Consider the following 20275-nt stretch of genomic DNA (forward strand, 5'->3'; position numbering starts at 1 on the left):
TGATGGCCTCGGTAATGACACCTCAGTTCTCCAAATCTTTGGTCACGTCTTCATCCTGCACCCACAACACCCAAATTTCATCTCTAAAAGGCACACTTAAAGGCTGCCGCCAAGGTGAGATGGACACGGCCTCAAGAGAAGGACGTGGAATATGAGAAATCCACAGAGAAATGCCCAAGTAATGGCAGAGAAGGAAAGAGGAGGTTGTTGATCACCCATTAGTAATGAATGGTTATTTGCTAAGAGGAAAAAAACACTAAGACTCAGAGGATATAGATTGTGAAACTTTATGGGTTGAATGCGGAATAAATGAACTGACGTCACAGACCAGCCTGGGAACAAAGGGATGGGCCCCATTTGTTGTTTATTTCTTCGAATTCTGACAGAGGTCAAGGAATACATTTTAAATGACAGATTAGGTTCTCCTTCAAATTTAGGAAATCCAAATGGATCATAACACTGTAACAAATAGAGCCTGAACAGCCTCCCATTTCCCAGATCCTCTCCCCTGGCCCCACTCAAGACACAAAGCCAGGAGATCTCTTTCATCCATCAGGAAACACTCCCAGGTACTCGAATCTTCCAAGATTTTCCACATGAGCTGCCCAGGACATCAGCAGCTCACTCAGCATTCCTGGGTGTAACACAATAACGGATGGACATCCAGTGGCACAGAAGAGAATCCAGGTCTTCACAAGGAACAACAAACCCCAGCACATGAGTACCACAAAATGACCTCAGTGATGACATTGCAAATCTCCAGTGCTCTGGTTGTTTATTCAGCCCTCCGTGACAAACACTGAACAATCAAATCCTCCCAAATACCAACACCTGGCAGAAAGTTGCCTCCAAGGTCAGGTGGACATGGCCCCAAGAGCAGGACGTGAAATTGCAGAATTACATGAGGAAAAGCACTCCCCACCTGATGACTCACCAGGCTGGGTCAGCCAATACCTGCTGCCTCAAACTGCCCCAAGGCCATGGGACAAGGCTGTCCCACCCATCCAGAACCAGCATAAAAGCCGGCCCAGAGCCTCTCTCCCTCACACACTTCTCCTGACTCCTTCTGCTCCTGCTCCTTGCAAGAACCAGGTGAGTCTCAATCCCCTGAACCTCCTGCCCCTACACTCCTGGCCCCTCTCTTCCAGCACGTCCAGCCCCAGCCTCAGCAGCCCTCATGCCTCCCCACAGCCCAACAACAACCTCCACAATCCCTCTCTCTCCTGTATCACTGCCCCTTGCCCCCGCACACTCATGTCTTACCTCATCCCCTTTCTTCCAGGACCCTCCACACCACACCCATGGCCTGCAACAACATCTGCCGACCCTGCGGACCCACCCCGCTGGCCAACAGCTGCAACGAGCCCTGTGCCCTGCAATGCCAGGATTCCCGTGTTGTTATCCAGCCTTCTCCTGTGCTGGTCACCCTGCCAGGACCCATCATGACCTCCTTCCCCCAGAGCACCGCCGTCGGATCCACCTCCTCCGCTGCCGTGGGCGCTGAGCTCAGTGCCCAGGGACAGCCCATCTCTGGTGGATTTGGTGGCTTTGGCTATGGGCTGGGAGGCCTGGGCTGCTATGGCAGAAGAGGCTATGGCTCCATCTGCTAAGGGCCCTCAGCACCACCCCTGACACCAGACACCCACTCCCTGGAACTCATCTCAGGCTTTGAGGACACATCTCTGGGAAAAGATTCTCAAATGGACCCAGCACTTCCAGGTCCAGATCTCAGGGCACCAAGTATGGCAGTAGCCATGGGGCCAGCCCGGGTTGCCTGCAAACATGGCCCAGCTGCCTCTTGCTCTTCTTCCACTCCCTGCTCTGCATGCACCCTTTGGCTCTCTCCAGCTCCCTCTGGACAAACCCTTTCTCCCAAGCCAGAGACCCTCGGGCACCTCTGCTGGGCTGCTCCCAGAGAAAGGCAGGAAGGCCTTGATGCTCTGGCCAAACCTTGCCAAAGGAAAGGACCTTGGCTGATGCTGGCCCTACTTCCACCTCAGACCAGCTCCCTTCCACTGGCTGCTCCTGAATTTTCACTCTTCTACCTCAATAAAGATTTCTTGCATCACTACCTCCAATGACTCCTTCTTTCTTCTCCCAAGCTTCTTCCAGTCTCACTCAGCACTAAGCCAAGCTTGTAGGGGCCACTGGGGTGGGTGAAAAAGTGCACCAAGATCTCTCTGAGCTATTACTTCTGCAGTTCCACTACTCACAGCCACACTTTGCATTTTCAGTGCATTAACACACAAACCCTTCACCTATTGGAACACAAACCTAGACACACCAGTACAGGTCAATCCCTGTCCCTGGCACAAGCCCCTCATGGGTGGTGTGTGCCATTTTTCTGGATGCCAGCTGCTCTTTCCCATCATTGTCTTCCAGTGCGATCTCCAGCTCTGTCTGAGCAGGTCAATGTGCTCCTTGTTTCCAGCTCCCAGAGCTGAACACACATCTCCAGTCTCTCCCATGGGGAGCACAGGAGCAGGATCCCCCCCTCACCTGCTGCCCACACTCTGGGGATGAGCCCAGGACACTGCCGGGGTTCTGTTTGGTGCATTCACATGGCTGGCCAGTCCAACACTTCATCCAGCAGCACCCCAAGTGCTCCTCCTTTAGCTCAATCCCCTCATCACCCAGCCTTTGTCCTGCGTGTTTGGGATTGCTCCAGTCCAGCGGCAGCACAATCTGCCCCTGCCTCTGATGATATTGGAGAGCTCTGATAATCTCTCTGGGTTACTGGCAACAAGGAACAAGGAAGACAAGCCTCTTGTGAAGGTGAAGGATATCCAGAGCACGGCCTGAAGGATGCTCTGTGGCTGAAGGTTTGGGACAGCCATTGCCCGCGACACTGGGGCATTTTTCACGCTACATGCTCTTGCCTGGCACAGCCTGGAGAATCAGAAAGTTGGGAGTGATTTTCTTCCCACAGCTCTGCATCTCAACTTTGGGAAAACTTTGCTTCCCTCATCACTGCAATTCCATATCCCGCTCTCAAAACTATGCCCATCTGACCTTGGCAGCAGCTTTGATGAGTTGGCATTCATCCCAACATGGGTGGATGAGGGAAGAGGTGCCAGTATCCTGCACCTGGACTTGTGCAAGTCCTTTGCTCCCATGCCAGACAACATCCCTGTCTCTAAAGTGGAGAGATGTGGGTGTTGGTTGGACCATTTGGTGGATAAGGAATGGGCAGGATGGTCTCACTCAAAGAGTTGTGGTCAACGGCTCCACATCCCTCTGTGGAGAATGGGGATGAGTGAAGACCCGCAGAGACTCGTGTTGGGATTGTTATAATTTTGCATCATTGTCAGAAAACAGGGTACTGGGATTTAAAGGGATGATCAGCAAAAGCAGGGACAACTCCAAGCTGAGTAGTGGGGTTGGTTGTCTGGAGGGAAGGAATGGCATTGAGAGGGACTGGAACAGATTTGTGCAGAGGGATATTGTCAGTTTCCTGAAGCTGAAGAAGGCCAAGTGCAAGGTCCTGCATGTGGTTTGGAGCAATGCCAAACATGGCTGTGGACTGGATGATGAGTGGATCAACAGCAGCCCAGAGGCGAAAGCCTTGGGGTGTTAGTGGGTGAAGCACTGGACACACCCCGCCATGTGAATGACCTGACCAGAAACTCCCCATGTCCTTGGCTCAGGTCCACGGCATGGGCAGAAGGTGATGGGGGGATTCTGCCCCTCTGCCCTGGCTGGGGTAGACTGGAGTTGTGTGTTCAATTCTGGGATGTGAAAATATGGGAGACATGAAGCAGCTTGAGCAGATCTGTAAATGGGCTTGGAAGATGATGAGGGTCTGGAGCAACTGATGTGCAGCCAAAATGAACACAGCAGCCATGAGGGGCTTGTGCCAGAATCAAGAATAGACCTGCATTAGAGGATCCAGACCTGTGATTAAGCAAGTGAAGTTCTTCTCTGTGATGGACACAAGGTGTGTCAGTGTGTCCCAGTGGGTAGTGGAACTGCAGAGCCAATTCCAAGAGAGGTGTTGCTGCAATTTGCACCCTCCACAAATGGCTTCTGGAGACACAGATTTGTGCTGAGTGTGGTTGGCATGCCTTTGCCAGAAAGAAGTTGGAGGAGACATTTCAGTTTGCAAGGCAAGAGTATTTTATTGAGGCAAAAGAAGAATGAGAGTTCATGAGCAGCCAGTAGAAGGAAGCTGGTCTGAGAGACAAGTAGGGTGACCATCAGCCGAGGCCCCTTGGTTGCAGTGGTTTGGGCAGAGCAGAAAGGCCTTCCTGCCCTGCAGGGACAGCAGCACTCCAGTGGTGCCTGATGATGTCTGGCTTGGGAGAACGGGTTTACCCAGAGGGGTTCGGACCGAGCTAAAGGGTCCATGCAGAGCAGGGAGCGGGAGAAGAGCAGGAGGCAGATGGGCCATGTTTGCAGGCAGCCAGGGCGGGCCCCATGGCTGATGCCTGGCTTTGTGGCCTGAGAGCAGGAGCTGGAAGCACTGAGTCCATTTGAGAGACTTGGCCCAGAGCCACATTCTCAATGCCTGAGATGTGTTCCAGGGAGTGGGTGGTTGGTGTCAGGAGTGGTGCTGAGGGCCCTTAGCAGATGGAGCCATAGCCCCTTCTGCCATAGCAGCCCAGGCCTCCCAGCCCGTAGCCAAAGCCACCAAATCCACCAGAGATGGGCTGTCCCTGGGCACTGAGCTCAGCGCCCACGGCAGCGGAGGAGGTGGATCCGACGGCGGTGCTCTGGGGGAAGGAGGTCATGATGGGTCCTGGCAGGGTGACCAGCACAGGAGAAGGCTGGATAACAACACGGGAATCCTGGCATTGCAGGGCACAGGGCTCGTTGCAGCTGTTGGCCAGCGGGGTGGGTCCGCAGGGTCGGCAGATGCTGTTGCAGGCCATGGGTGTGGTGTGGAGGGTGCCTGGAAGAGCGAGGGGTGTAAGGCAGGGCAGAGGCATGGGGGTGTGGGAGGAAGTGATGCAGGAGAGGAAGGGTTAGGATTAGGGAGTGTGGAGGTTGTTGTGGAGCTGTGGGGAGGCGTGAGGGCTGCTAAGGCTGGGGCTGAGAGTGCTGGAAGAGAGGGGCCAGGGGTGCAGGAGCAGGAGGGTCAGGGATGCGAGACTCACCTGGTTGTCTTCAGGAGGAAGAAGGTGTCAGGAGAAGTGTGTGAAGGAGAGAGGCTCTGAACTGGCTTTTATGCTGGTCCTGGAGGGGCGGGGCCTTCTTTGTCCCATGGCCTTGGGGCATTTTGGAGGGAGCAGCTCTTGCCTCACCACACCTGGCATGAGGTCATGAGGTGGGGAGTGCTTTTTTTTCTGCTGTTCTGCAATTCAATATTCTTCTTCTGAATCTGTGTCCATCCAATCTTGGTGGCATTTTTCATGGGTTGCTGTTTGGCAGGATTTCAGTGTCAGATGTGTGTCAGGGAGGAATGAATAAACAACCAGAGCCCTGCAGATTAGCAGTGTCATCCATGATGTCACGTTGTGGTCCTTGGCTGCTGTGGTTTGTGGGTGCCTTGTGAAGACTGGGACTCTGTTTTGTGCTGCTGCATGTGCTTCAGTCATTGTGTTGCACCCAGGAATGCTGAGGAAGCTGCTGATGTCCTGGGGAGGACACTGGGGAACAGCTTGGCAAGATCCCAGTGCCTGGCAGCTGTTCTTGATGGATGACAGAGAGCTCTTGGCCTTGTGTCTTGAATGGGCTCACAAGAGTTGGTAAATGAGAGGCTGTTCAGGCTGAACCTGTTCCATTTTTATGCTCCGCTTGGATTCCTCAATTTTTAATTTCAACACTCTGCTACATATAAAGTGTATTCCTTGATCTCATTCAGAAATCCAAAAAGAAACAACAAACGGGTCAGATCTCTTTGTTCCCAGGCTGCTCTGTGGCATCAATTCTCTTATTCTACATTGAGACCAACAGGTTTCATAATGATTTATAACCTGTAAATCACAATATTGTGTTCCTGTAAACAAAACCCAGTAATTGCTACCTGATGGTCAGCGTGCTCCGCTTTCCCTCTCTGTCATGATGTGGATGTGCCTTTACGGAATTCCATGATTCTATGTCCTTCTTTGAGGCCCTGTCCATCTAACCTTGAGGGCTGCTTTTAAGTGTGAATTATTGGTATGTGAGGGTTGGTGGTATTTGGGAGGGTTTGCTCCCCAGGTGAGTGTCAGGGAGGGCTGAACAAACAACCAAAACTTCTGGGAGGTGTGGTTGTCATTGGCAAGGTCACCCTGTGGCACGGGTGTGCTGTGGTTTGTGGGTGTGTTGTGAAGAGGAGCCCCATTCCTTCCAGCCCTCTCAGGCTGCTCTGGGATTTGCAGCTGTGCTGGAGGTGTTGCCCCTTCCCCCACATTTTGTCCCTCCCCAAATTGATCCCACCTGGCTAAGCCTGACATTAGATGTGACCTTTGCTGCTGACTGTGCTCTGTGGGTGTCTTGGTGCCCCTCTTGCCTTTAAGGTTTTGGTAACCTGGGCCTTTGTGGTCTTTGCTGGGGTTGAGTGCAAATGGGTGACACCACTTGTGATTGTTGGTAAGAGAATTTGGAGGTTGCCCAGGGTTGTTGGAGGAGAGCATTGCCTGATCCTCGACAACCAGGCAAGTTCGGGTGGTGTCAGTGGTCTAAGAAGGGTCTGAGGAACTGGACCTAAAGTCCAGATGGCAGCAAGGCCCAAGAGTTGGATCTATTTCACCAACACTGAAAACCGGAGTGGTCCTGGACATGTGCTGGTGCTCAGCAAGGATGTCTGCCAAAGGCTGTTTGTTAGGGGGAGTCATCTCGGATGGGATAAAATGTCTGAGTCTCTGTTGGAACAATGGTTTTCTTCTCCAAAAAAGCCTTTGTACTTGTGGTTGAAGAGAAATGGAGCAGGAGGTGTCCCTGTACCAGTTTGGGAGCAGGGACCTCAAGTGTGCAGCATCTGGAATGCTGTTCTGACCAAGTGGGGAGAGGTGACTCTTGCTGTCTGTTCAGCACTGGTGGGGTCACATGTGAGGGGTTGTGCGCAGTCCTGGCTACCCCAGTGTGATAATGAAGTCGATTTGGTGAATCCAGAGCATTTCATGGCCAGCAACATTCTAAAGCAGGATCTTTCCTAGAGGAGAGGCTGAGCGAGCTGGGACTTCCAGCCATCCGTGTGTGCAAATCTCTGACGGCAGAGAAGTCGAGGGAGCCTGGCTGTTCTCAGCAAGGCACACATGGAGGGCAAGAGGGCAAGAGTGCAAGGGAAATGTGGAGTTCTGTGGGAAAAGCAAGCAAGAATTTTTCAGTGTGACGTTGATCACAGAGGGGAAGAGGAGACTGCTGGGAAATCAAACCATGAACTGTCCATGGTGATGGGAAACTCTGCTCTTGCTGGTTCTGCTTTAGCTGAAGGGAATGAAGCTCTTGCACTCCAGAGCTCAAGTCCAAGTGGAAGATTTTATGAGTGTTTATTCAGAGAGCTTGAGAGTCCTGCTGGGAAGAGAGTTTGTGTTCTGGCAGAGAGGGATTTTGAGCAGAAGAGCATTAATGTATCAAAGTCTTTGGTATAGCAGGTGTTTGGCTTGTAAAATATTTTGAAAGATCTCCCCCTTCTCTGCTTCCTGTACATGACTTGTTTGTTACTGGTGGTGATGGCTGTGTTAAATATTGCTGACAGATTTCCTAGGGAAAAGTCTTGTGCCTCTTTTCCATTCAGCAAAGTCCTGCTGAGCACTGGCAGTGTGCGGGGTAAGGATGTGGGACATCTGGAATTGAAAAAGGAAGAGGAGACATCTGAGGCTTTGATGCAGAAAAACTTTATTGAGGCAAAAGAATGAAGAGACAGGAGAAGGAAATGGAAGGGATCCCAAGTGAGCTGCAAGCAGGGCAAGCATCAGCCGAGGTGCTTTGCTTGCAGGAGCTGTTGGCAGAGGCCAGAGCTGGTGGTGTGAGGGGTGGTGCTGAGGGCCTTAGCAGATGGAGCCATAGCCCCTTCTGCCATAGCAGCCCAGGCCTGCCAGGCCATAGCCAAAGCCACCAAATCCACCAGAGATGGGCTGTCCCTGGGCACTGAGCTCAGCACCCACGGCAGCGGAGGAGGTGGATCCGACGGCGGTGCTCTGGGGGAAGGAGGTCATGATGGGTCCTGGCAGGGTGACCAGCACAGGAGAAGGCTGGATAACAACACGGGAATCCTGGCATTGCAGGGCACAGGGCTCGTTGCAGCTGTTGGCCAGCGGGGTGGGTCCGCAGGGTCGGCAGAGGCTGTTGCAGGCCATGGCTGTGGTGTGGAGGGTGGCTGAAAGAGAGAGGGGTGTGAGGCAGGGCAGAAGGGTGGGGGTGTGGAAGGCAGTTATGCAGGAGAGCAAGGGTTAGGATTAGGGAGTGTGGAGGTTGTTGTGGATTTGAGGGGAGGCGTGAGGGCTGCTGAGGCTGGAGATGAGAGTGCTGGAAGAGAGGGGTCAGGGCTGCAGGAGCAGGAGGTTCAGGGGTATGAGTCTCACCTGGTTGTCTTCAGGAGGAAGAAGGTGTCAGGAGAAGTGTGTGAAGGAGAGAGGCTCTGGGCTGGCTTTTATGCTGGTTCTGAAGGGGTGGGACAACCTTGTCCCATGGCCTTGGGGCATTTTGGAGGGCGCAGCTCTTGCCTCACCACACCTGGCGTGAGGTCATGAGGTGGGGAGTGCTTTTTTTTCTGATGTTCTGCAATTCAATATTCTTCTTCTGAATCTGTGTCCATCCAATCTTGGCGGCATTTTTCATGGGTTGCTGTTTGGCAGGATTTCAGTGTCAGATGTGTGTCAGGGAGGAATGAATAAACAACCAGAGCCCTGCAGATTTGCTATGTCATCCATGATGTCACTTTGTGGTCCTTGGCTGCTGTGGTTTGTGGGTGCCTTATGAAGACTGGGACTCTGTTTTGTGCTGCTGCATTTCCTTCAGTCATTGTGTTGCACCCAGGAATGCTGAGGAAGCTGCTGATGTCCTGGGGAAGTCATTCTGGAACAGCTTGGCAAGATCCCAGTGCCTCGGAGCTGTTCTTGATGAATGACAGAGAGCTCTTGGTCTTGGGTCATGAATGGGCTCACAAGAGTTGGTAAATGAGAGGCTGTTCAGACTGAACCGGTTCCATTATTATGGTCCACTTGGATTACTCAAATTCTAATTTCAACACACTGCTACATGTCAAGTGTATTCCTTGATCTCATTCAGAAATCCAATAAGAAACAACAAACGGGTCCCAACCCTTTGTTCCCAGCCTGCTCTGTGTCGTCAAGTCCCGCATTGCACATTCAGACCAACAGGTTTCATAATGATTTATATCCTGTAAATCACAATATTGTGTCCCTATAAGCAAAACCTAGTAATTGCTGCCTGATGGTCAGCATGCTCCACTTTCCCTCTCTGTCATGATGTGGGTGTGCCTTTGTGGAATTCCATGATTCTATGTCCTTTTTTGAGGCCCTTGTCCATCTAAACTTGAGGGCAGCTTTTAAGCGTGAGTTATTGGTATGTGAGTGTTGGTGGCATTTGGGAGGGTTTGCTCTCCAGGTGAGTGTCCGGAAGGGCTGAACAAACAACCAAAACTTTGGGGAGGTGTGGTTGTCATTGGCAAGGTCACCCTGTGGCACGGGTGTGCTGTGGTTTGTGGGTGTGTTGTGAAGAGGAGCCCCATTCCCTGCCAGCCCTCTCAGGCTGCTCTGGGATTTGCAGCTGTGCCGGAGGTGTTGCCCCTTCCCCCTCATTTTATCCCTCCCCAAATTGATCCCACCTGGCTAAGCCTGACACTAGATGTGAAATTTGTTGTTGATTGTGCCCTTTGGGTGTCTTGGTGCCCCTCTTGCCTTTAAGGTTTTGGTATCCAGGGCCTTTGGGGTCTTTGCGGGGACTTTGTACAAAGCAGTGAGGCCACTTGTGATTGTTGGAAAGAGGATTTGGAGGTTGCCTGGGGTTGTTGGAGAAGAGCATTGCAGGATCCTCGACAACCAGGCAAGTCCAGGTGGTGTCAGTGCTCTAAAAAGCATCAGAAGAACTGGATCACGAGGCCTATCCTGAAGTCCAGACAGCAGCACGGCCCAGGAGTTGCAGCCTTTTGGGCAACACTCTGGAAAACTGGAGTGGTCCTGGGCATCTCCTGGAGCACAGCAAGGGCATCTGCCAAGGGCTGTTTGTTGGGGTGAGTCATCTCGGATGGGATAAAATGTCTGAGCCTCAGTTAGAACAATGGTTTTCTTCTCCAAAAAAGCCTCTGTGGTTGTGGTTGTGGTTGTGGTTGAGGAGGAATGGAGCAGGAGGTGTCCCTGTACCAGTGTGGGTGCAGGGACCTCAAGTGTGCAGGATCTGGAATGCTGTTCTGACTAAGCATGGACAGATGACCCTTGCTGTGTCTTCAGCACTGGTGGGGTCACATGTGAGGGGTTGTGGGCAGTCCTGGCCACCTCAGTGTGCAAATGACATCAATTTAGTGAATCAAGAGCATTTCAGGGCCAGCAATATTCTAAAGCGGGATCTTTCCTAGAGGAGAGGCTGAGTGAGCTGGGACTCCCAGCCATCAGTGTGTGCAAATCTCTGGATAAGTCAAGGGAGCCTGGCTGTTCTCAGCAGGGCACACATGGAGGGCAAGAGGGCAAGAGTGCAAGGGAAAACATGGAATTCTGTGGGAAAAGAAAGCAAGGATTTTTCAATGTGAGATTGGTCACAGAGGGGAAGAGGAGACTGCTGGGAAATCCAGCCATGAACTGTCCATGGTGATGGGAAACTCTGCTCTTGCTGGTCAAGGGAGTGAAGGGAATGAAGCTCTTGCACTCCAGAGTTCCTGCCCAAGTGGAAGATTTTACGAGTGTTTATTCAGAGGGCTTGAGAGTCCTGCTGGGAAGATAGTTTGTGTGCTGGCAGAGAGAGATTTTGAGCAGAAGAGTATTAATGTGTCAAAGCCTTAGGTATAGCAGGTGTTTACCCTGTAAAATATTTTGGAAAGTTCTCCCCCTTCTCTGCTTCCTGTACATGTCTTGCTTATTACTGGTGGTGATGGCTCTGTTAAATATTGCTGACAGATTTCCTAGAGAAAAGTCTTGTGCCCCTTTTCCTTTCAGCAAAGTCCTGCTGAGCCCTGGCACTGTGCTGGGTGAGGATGTGGGACGTCTTAAATTGAAAAAAGAAGAGGTGACATCGGAGGCTTTGATGCAGAAAAACTTTATTGAGGCAAAAGAATGAAGAGACAGGAGAATGAAATGGAAGGGATCCAGAGTGAGCTGTAAGCAGAGCAAGCATCAGCCGAGGTGTTTTGCTTGCAGGAGCTGTTGTCAGAGGCCAGAGCTGGTGGTGTCAGGGGTGGTGCTGAGGGCCCTTAGCAGATGGAGCCATAGCCTCTTCTGCCATAGCAGCCCAGGCCTGCCAGGCCGTAGCCAAAGCCACCAAAGCCACCAGAGATGGGCTGTCCCTGGGCACTGAGCTCAGCGCCCACGGCAGCGGAGGAGGTGGATCCAACGGCAGTGCTCTGGGGGAAGGAGGTCATGATGGGTCCTGGCAGGGTGACCAGCACAGGAGAAGGCTGGATAACAACACGGGAATCCTGGCATTGCAGGGCACAGGGCTCGTTGCAGCTGTTGGCCAGCGGGGTGGGTCCGCAGGGTCGGCAGATGCTGTTGCAGGCCATGGCTGTGGTGTGGAGGGTCCCTGTAAGAGAAAAAAGGTGATACAGGGCAGGGGAATTGGGGTTGGAGGGGCTGTGATGAATAAGGGTGAGGGAACGTGGAGGCAGTTTTGGGGCTGTGGGGAGGCGTGAGAGCTGCTGAGTCTGGTGCTGAGCCTGCTGGAAGAGAGGGTCCAGGGCTGCAGGATCAGGAGATTCAGTGGCTTGAGGCTCACCTGGTTGTCTTCAGGAGCAGAAGAAGGTGTCAGGAGAAGTGTGAGAGAGAGAGAGGCTCTGGGGTGCCTTTTATGCTGGTCCTGGATGGGCGGGACAGCCTTGTGCCATGGCCTTGGGGCATTTTTGAGGCAGCAGCTCTTGCCTGGCTCAGCCTGGTGAGTCCCGAAGTGGGGAGTGTTCTCCTTCCTGGAGTTCTGCGGTTTCACATCCTTCCCTTGGGGCAGTGTCCTTCTGACCTTGGCGGCACCTCTTACATGCCAGAATTAGAGATCAGTGTGTGGTTGTTGATGGCGCGTGTCAGGGCACGTAGAAGGTTCAGCCAATGCTGAGGAGAGCTTGGGAGTCATCCGAGATCATTCCATGGCACAATGAGAACATGTCCCATTTGCATTCTTGTCTCCTGCCTGAAAGAACTCTCCGCTCTCTCAGCTTCTGCTTGTTTTGAGGACAGTCCAGACCTCAATTCTCTGAGCCCTGCCATTCAGTTCCATCTCAGGCAACCACACTGGACACCTGGACTTGCCTGGGTTGTTGAGGATTGTGCAACACTCAGCTGCAAACACCCTGGACAACTTCCAAACCCTCTTTCTGACAATCAGACATTGCCCAGAGAAATGATCTTGCTCCTCCACGCTCAGCCCAAGTAAAGATTCAAGAACCCTGAATATCAAATCCCTCCATCACTGAAGAACTTCCAGACAAAGGTAATGTCTCCAGTCAGGCTTTGACGGCTGGGAAAATAGCATGGAGAGAGGGAATGGGCTGGAAGGGGCAACACCAGGCACTTGGAAGAGCTGCAAAGCCCAGACCAGCTTGTCAGGCCTGAGAGCGGCCGAGGGTAACCTTCAGAACACACCCACAGACCACAGCAAGCCAGTGCTGCATGGTGGCCTCAGTAATGACACCTCAGTTCTCCAAAGCTTTGGTCACGTCTTCATCCTGCACCCACAACACCCAAATTTCATCTCCAAAAGGCACACTTAAAGGCTGCCGCCAAGGTGAGATGGACACGGCCTCAAGAGAAGGATGTGAAATATGAGAAATCCACAAAGAAATGACAAATAATGGTAGAGAAGGAAAGAGGAGGTTGTTGACCACCCATTAGTAATTAATGGTTATTTGCTAAGAGGAATAGAATACGAAGACTCAGAGGATATAAATTGTGAAATGTTACGGCTTGAATGCGGAATAAATGAATTGACGTCACAGACCAGCCTGGGAACAAAGGGATGGGCCCCATTTGTTGTTTATTTCTTAGATTTCTGACAGGGGAAAAGAAATGCATGTAAAAAGACAGATTTGGTTGTTGTTTAAATTTAGGAAATCCAATTGGACCATAACACTGTAACAAATAGAGCCTGAACAGCCTCGCATTTCCCAGATTCTCTCCCCTGGCCCCACTCAAGACACTAGGCCGGGAGCTCTCTTTCATCCATAAGGAAACACTCCCAGGCACTGAAATCTCCCAGGATTTTGCACAGTGATGTCCCCAGAACATCAGCAGCTTCCTCAGCTTTCCTGGGTGCAACACAATGACTGATGTGGCAGTCCAGTGTTGATCCAGTGGCACAGAAGAGAATCCAGGTCTTCACAAGGCACCAACAAACCACAGCACATGAATACCACAAAATGACCACACTGATGACATTGTAAATCTCCAGGGCTCTGGTTGTTTATTCAGCCCTCCTTGACAAACACTGAACAATCAAATTTTCCCAATTGCCAGCTCCTGACAGAAAGCTGCTTCCAACGTCAGGTGGATGTGGCCTCAAGAGCAGGACATGAAATTGCAGAATTGCATGAAGAAAAACACTCCCCACCTCATGACTCTTCAGGCTGGGCCAGCCAAGAGCTGCTGTCTCAAATTGCCCCAAGGCCATGGGACAAAGCTGTCCCACCCATCAAGAACCAGCATAAAAGCCAGCCCAGAGCCTCTGTCCCTCACGCACTTCTCCTGACTCCTTCTGCTCCTGCTCCTGCCGAGAACCAGGTGAGCCTCAATCCCCTGACCCTCCCCATCCTGCAACCCCCGACCCCTCTCTTCCAGCATGCTCAGCCCCAGCCTCAGCAGCACTCACACCTCCCCACAGCCCCACAACAACCTCCACAATCCCTCTCTCTCCTGCTTCACTGCCCCTCGCACCCGCACACTCATGTCTTACCTCACATCCTCTCTTCCAGGACCCTCCACACCACACCCATGGCCTGCAACAACATCTGCCGACCCTGCGGACCCACCCCGCTGGCCAACAGCTGCAATGAGCCCTGTGCCCTGCAATGCCAGGATTCCCGTGTTGTTATCCAGCCTTCTCCTGTGCTGGTCACCCTGCCAGGACCCATCATGACCTCCTTCCCCCAGAGCACCGCCGTCGGATCCACCTCCTCCGCTGCTCTGGGTGCTGAGCTCAGTGCCCAGGGACAGCCCATCTCTGGTGGATTTGGTGGCTTTGGCTACGGGCTGGGAGGCCTGGGCTGCTATGGCAGAAGGGGCTATGGCTCCATCTGCTAAGGGCCCTCAGCACCACTCCTGACAGCAACAGCCCACTCCCTGGAACTCATCTCAGGCATCGAGAATGTGGCTCTGGGCCAAGTCTCTCAAATGGACTCAGCATTTCCAGCTCCTGCTCTCAGGCCACCAAGCCAGGCATCAGCCACGGGGCCAGCCCTGGCTGCCTGCAAACATGGCCCATCTGCCTCCTGCTCTTCTGCTTCTCCCTGCTCTGCATGGAACCTTTGGCTCTCTCCAGCTCCCCTCTGGCCAAACCCCTTCTCCCAAGCCAGAGACCCTCAGGCACCTCTGCTGGGCTGCTCCCAGTGAAGGGCAGGAAAGCCTCGATGATCTGGCCAAACCTTGCCAAAGGAAAGGACCTTGGCTGATGGTCACCCTACTTCCACCTCAGACCAGCTCCCTTCCACTGGCCGCTCCTGAGTTTTCACTCTTCTACCTCAATAAAGATTTCTTCATCAATACCTCCAATGACTCCTTCTTTCTTCTTCCAAGCTTCTTCCAGTCTCACTCAGCACTAAGCCAGGCTTGTAGGAGCCACTGGGACCTGGGAAAAAGTACACAAGATCACACTTAGCTATAATTTCTGCAGTTCAACTACTCACAGCCACACGTTACGCTTCCAGTGTGTTAACACATGAACCCTTCACCTATTGGAACACAAACGCGGACACACCAGTGTAGGTCGATCCGTGCCTCTGGCACAAGCCCCTGGTGGGTGGTATATTCAGTTTTTCTGGACACCATCTGCTCCTGCCTGTCATTGTCTTGCAGGGCGATCTCCAGCCCTGCCTCAGCAGGTCCATGTCTTCCTTGTTTCCAGCTCCTAGAGCTGAACACACATCTCCAGTCTCTCCCATGGGGAGCAGAGGAGCAGAATCCCCCCCCCCCCCTCACCTGCTGCCCACACTCTGGGGATGAGCCCAGGACACTGCCGGGGTTCTGTTTGGTGCATTCACATGGCAGGGCAGTCCAACACTTCATCCACCAGCACCCCAAGTGCTCCTCCTTGAGCTCAATCCCCTCATCACCCAGCCTTTGTCCTGCGTGTTTGGGATTATTCCAGTCCAGTGGCAGCAGATTCTGCCCCTGCCTCTGATGATATTGGAGAGCTCTGATAATCTCTGGGTTAGTGGGAACAAGGAACAAGGAAGACAAGCCTCTTATGAAGGTGAAGGATATCCAGAGCACGGCCTGAAGGATGCTCTGTGGCTGAAGGTTTGGGACAGCCATTGCCCGTGACACTGGGGCATTTTTCACGCTACATGCTCTTGCCTGGCACAGCCTGGAGAATCAGAAAGTTGGGAGTGATTTTCTTCCCACAGCTCTGCATCACAAGTTTGGGAACACTTTTCTTCCCTCATCTCTGCAATTCCATATCCCGCTCTTAAAACTATGCCCAACTGACCATGGCAGCAGATTTGATGAGTTGGTATTCATCCCAACATGGGTGGATGAGGGAAGAGGTGCCAGTATCCTGCACCTGGACTTGTGCAAGCCCTTTGCCCCTGCCCAGACAACATCCCTGTCTCTAAGCTGGAGAGATGTGGATGTTGGTTGGACTATTTGGTGGATAAGGAATGGGCAGGATGGACTCACTCAAAGAGTTTTGGTCAATGGCTCCACGTCCCTGTGTGGAGAATGGGGATGAGTGGAGACCAACAGGGACACACGTTGGGATTGTTATAAATTTGCATCATTGTCAGAAATCAGGGTTCTGGGATTTAATGGGATGATCAGCAAAAGCAGGGACCACTCCAAGCTGAGTAGTGGGGTTGGTTGTCTGGAGGGAAGGGATGGCATTCAGAGGGGCTGGAACTGGTTGGGAATGTGGGATATTGTTGCTTTCATGAAACTGAAGAAGGCCAAGTGCAAGGTCCTGCCTGTGGTTTGGAGCAATGCCAAACATGGCTGTGGACTGGATGATGAGTGGATCAACCGCAGCCCAGAGGCGAAAGCCTTGGGGTGTTGGTGGATGAAGAACTGGACACACTCCACCATGTGAATGAGCTGACCCAAAACTCCCCGTGTCCTTAGCTGAGGTCCATGGCATGGGCAGAAGCTGATGGGGGGATTCTGCCCCTCTGCCCTGGCTGATGTAGACTGGAGTTGTGTGTTCAATTCTGGGATGTGAAAATATGGGAGACATGCAGCAGCTTGAGCAGATCTGTAAATGGGCTTGGAAGATGATGAGGGTCTGGAGCAACTGATGTGCAGCCAAAATGAACACAGCAGCCATGAGGGGCTTGTGCCAGAATCAAGAATAGACCTGCATTAGTGGATCCAGACCTGTGATTAAGCAAGTGAACTTCTTCTCTGTGATGGACACAAGGTGTGTCAGTGTGTCCCAGTGGGTAATGGAACTGCAGAGCCAATTCCATAGAGGTGTTGGTGCAATTTGCACCCTCCACAAAAGGCTTGTCGAGACACGGATTTGTGCCAAGTGTGGTTGGCATGCCTTTGCCATAAAAATGTTGAAGGAGACATTTCAGTTTGCAAGGCAAGAGTATTTTATTGAGGCAAAAGAAGAATGAGAGTTCATGAGCAGCCAGTAGAAGGAAGCTGGTCTGAGAGACAAGTAGGGTGACCATCAGGCTGGGCCCCTTGGTTACAGTGGTTTGGGCAGAGCAGCAAGGCCTTCCTGCCCTGCAGTGAGAGCGGCACTCCAGAGGTGCCTGATGATCTCTGGCTTGGGAGAAGGGGTTTGCAGCAGAGGGAACTGGACAGAGATGCAGGGGAAGTGCAGAGCAGGGAGTGGGGGAAGAGCAGGAGGCAGATGGGCCATGTTTTCAGGCAGCCAGACCTGGCCCCCTGGCTGATGCCTGGCTTGGAGCCCTGAGAGCAGGAGCTGGAAGCGCTGAGTCCATTTGAGAACGTTGGCCCAGAGCCACATCCTCAATGCCTGAGATGTGTTCCAGGGAGTGGATGGTTGGTGTCACAGGTGGTGCGGAGGGCCCTTAGCAGATGGAGCCATAGCCCCTTCTGCCATAGCAGCCCAGGCCTGCCAGGCCATAGCCAAAGCCACCAAATCCACCAGAGATGGGCTGTCCCTGGGCACTGAGCTCAGCGCCCACGGCAGCGGAGGAGGTGGATCCGACGGCGGTGCTCTGGGGGAAGGAGGTCATGATGGGTCCTGGCAGGGTGACCAGCACAGGAGAAGGCTGGATAACAACACGGGAATCCTGGCATTGCAGGGCACAGGGCTCGTTGCAGCTGTTGGCCAGCGGGGTGGGTCCACAGGGTCGGCAGATGTTGTTGCAGGCCATGGGTGTGGTGTGTAGGGTGCCTGGAATAGAGGGGAGTGAGGCAGGACAGGGGTGTGGGGGTGCAGGGGTGATGGAGTTTGGAGGCTGTTGTGGGGCTGTGGGGAGGTGTGAGGGCTGCTGAGGCTGGGGTTGATCATGCTGGAAGAGAGGGGCCATGGGATCAGGATCAGGAGGGTCAGGGCTTGAGACTTACCTGGTACTCAGCAGGAGCAGGAGGGGATGGCCTGAGAAGTGTGTGAGGGAGAGAGGCTCTGGGCTGGCTTTTATGCTGGTTCTGGATGGGCGGGACAGCCTTGTCCCATGGCCTTGAGGCATTTTGGAGGCAGAAGCCCTTGCCTGGCACAGCCTGGTGAGTCATGAGGTGGGGAGTGTTTTCTTTCCTGTGACTCTTCAACTCCATGTTCACCACTTAAGGCGGTTTCCGTTTGACCTTGGCAGCACCTCTTAATGGAGAGAATTAGTGACCATTACCTTGTTGGTGTTAGCACGTGTCAGGACATGTAGAAGATTCAACCAAAGCTTTGCAGAACTGGGAAGTCATCACTGAAGTCATTCCATGGCATATTGACAATATATCCCATGTGCATCCGTGTGTCCTGCCCGAAAGAACTCTGATCTCTCTCAGCTTCTCTTTTTAAGGATGCTCCAATTCCATTATTGACTTGATCTCCCGGCACTGCTCTTGGTCAGCCACATCCAGATCCTTGATCCACTGTGGAGTCCCAGCAGTGATGGGTGAAAAGATAGACACTGCCTTCAACCCCCTTGTGTTTCTTTTCCTCATCCTCTCCTGGTAACTGCTGGAGTTTTTTGTAGCAAAGGGTACATGGCCAAAAGGATGGATTAATAAATGGATGAGGAACAGTTCTCCTCATGTGTCTTGTTCTTCATATCCTTCACAAAATTTCCTTTATAGGAAGAAGGGTCCAGAACCCAGCACTGTGACCCCACTGTGTGACCTTGCTGGGCCCAGGTTAGAGGAGCTTCACAGATGAACCAACACGAGAGTTTGAGCAGCATGGGAGGCCTCCCTATATCCCATGGATTGCTTTCTCATATGCATCAGGAAATACCAGATGTGTAGAAAGGCATGGGGAGATGGCAACATGGTGAGGAGGGACACAATGGGATGGAAGGAGCAGACCTGCAAAAGCTGTGGTCCTGCAAACCCAAGATCAGCCTGACAGTGTGGAGGTGTCAGAAGGTCTGAGGCCCCTCCTCAAAACACAACAAAAAACACAGCACACAATGCCATGTGGTGACTTCACTGATGATATTCCACCTCTCCAAAGCATTGGTCACGTTTTTAGCACTCCCTGGCTCACATCATTAACACCATCTTAACATCTAATATTTGCATTTAATTGTTCCTCCAAGGTCAAATAGGCAGCGTCTCAAGAGAAGGACATGGAATAGCAAAATTCCAAAACTATGAGCCACCACCATGACATGGGAGAGAAGGGGACCTTGCTGACCCTCCTCTAGTAATTACTGGCTTTTGCTAACAGAAACACAAAATTAAGATTACAGGATAAAAGTAATGAAACTTGAATGTAGAATGCGGAAAGTGACATCACAGACCAGCCACAGAAAGAAACTGATTGGGCCAGGTTTGCTCCTCAATATCAGATTTCTGAATGAGGCATAGAAATGCAGTTTATAAAACATTGTATGCTGTTGTATAAATTTGAGAAATCCAAACAAACCAGAACACTGGAACAAGTTCAGCCTGAACAGACTCACATTTTCCAGATCCTCTCTCTTGATCCCATTCAAAAAACAAGGGGAGGGGATCTCTTTCCTCCAAAAACTGAGACCTTTAAAAGTTACTGCAGAGTGACCTCTGCAGGACATCAGCAACTTCCTCAGCGTTTCTGGGTGACACAACGACTGATGAACATCCAGCAAAACAGAGTCCCATTCTTCACAAGGCACACACAAACCACAGCACACAAATGCCACAAAATTACATTACTAATGCAATTGCACCTTTCCTGGGCTGTGGTTGTTAATTCAGCCCTTTCTGACACACATGAAACAATCAAATTGACCCAAACACCAAGTCATGAAAGCTGCCTCCAAGGTCAGATGGAACCAGATTCGAAAGCGTGACACGGAATTACAGAACAACATCAAGGAAAGCGCTCCCCACCTCATGACATTATGCTAGGCATAATGTCATGAGGTGGGGAGTGCTTGCAAACCATGAGCTGCTGTCTCAAAAATGCCCCAAGGCCATGGCACAAGGCTGTCTCGCCCCTCCAGAACCTGTATAAAAGCCAGCCCACAGCCTCTTTCCCTCACACATTTCTCCTCACACCTTCTCCTCCTGCTGACAACCAGGTGAGTCTCAATCCCCTGACCCTCCTGCTCCTATGTTCCTGGCCCCTCTCTTCCAGCACGCTCAGCCCCAGCCTCAGCAGCCCTCACGCCTCCCCACAGCCCCACAACAGCCTCGACACTCCCTCATCCTGCTGACACTTCACCCCTTGCTCCCCCACACCCCTGCCCTGCCTCACCCCCTCTCTCTTCCAGGTACCCTCCACACCACACCCATGGCCTGCAACAGCATCTGCCGACCCTGTGGACCCACCCCGCTGGCCAACAGCTGCAACGAGCCCTGTGCCCTGCAGTGCCAGGATTCCCGTGTCATCATCAACCCTTCCCCTGTGCTGGTCACCCTGCCAGGACCTA

The 20275-nt window shown here is 52.4% G+C and overlaps 1 protein-coding gene across 3 annotated transcripts in view; it reads right to left on the reverse strand.

Annotated features, from left to right (window-relative positions):
• LOC135286537 (feather beta keratin-like) overlaps window positions 1–20275 on the reverse strand; it is a 52624-nt gene that overhangs the window by 5176 nt on the left and 27173 nt on the right. The window contains exon 2 of one of the 3 annotated variants that reach the window (XR_010350782.1): window positions 14780–14862. The exons of the other annotated variants lie outside the window; for them this stretch is intronic. The gene's annotated coding sequence lies outside the window, so the exon portion shown is untranslated. Of the gene's footprint in view, window positions 1–14779; window positions 14863–20275 lie in introns of those variants that run through there. 3 annotated transcript variants of the gene reach the window in all.

This window comes from Passer domesticus, chromosome 1 (assembly GCF_036417665.1).
Source record: "Passer domesticus isolate bPasDom1 chromosome 1, bPasDom1.hap1, whole genome shotgun sequence".
NCBI lineage: Eukaryota > Metazoa > Chordata > Aves > Passeriformes > Passeridae > Passer > Passer domesticus.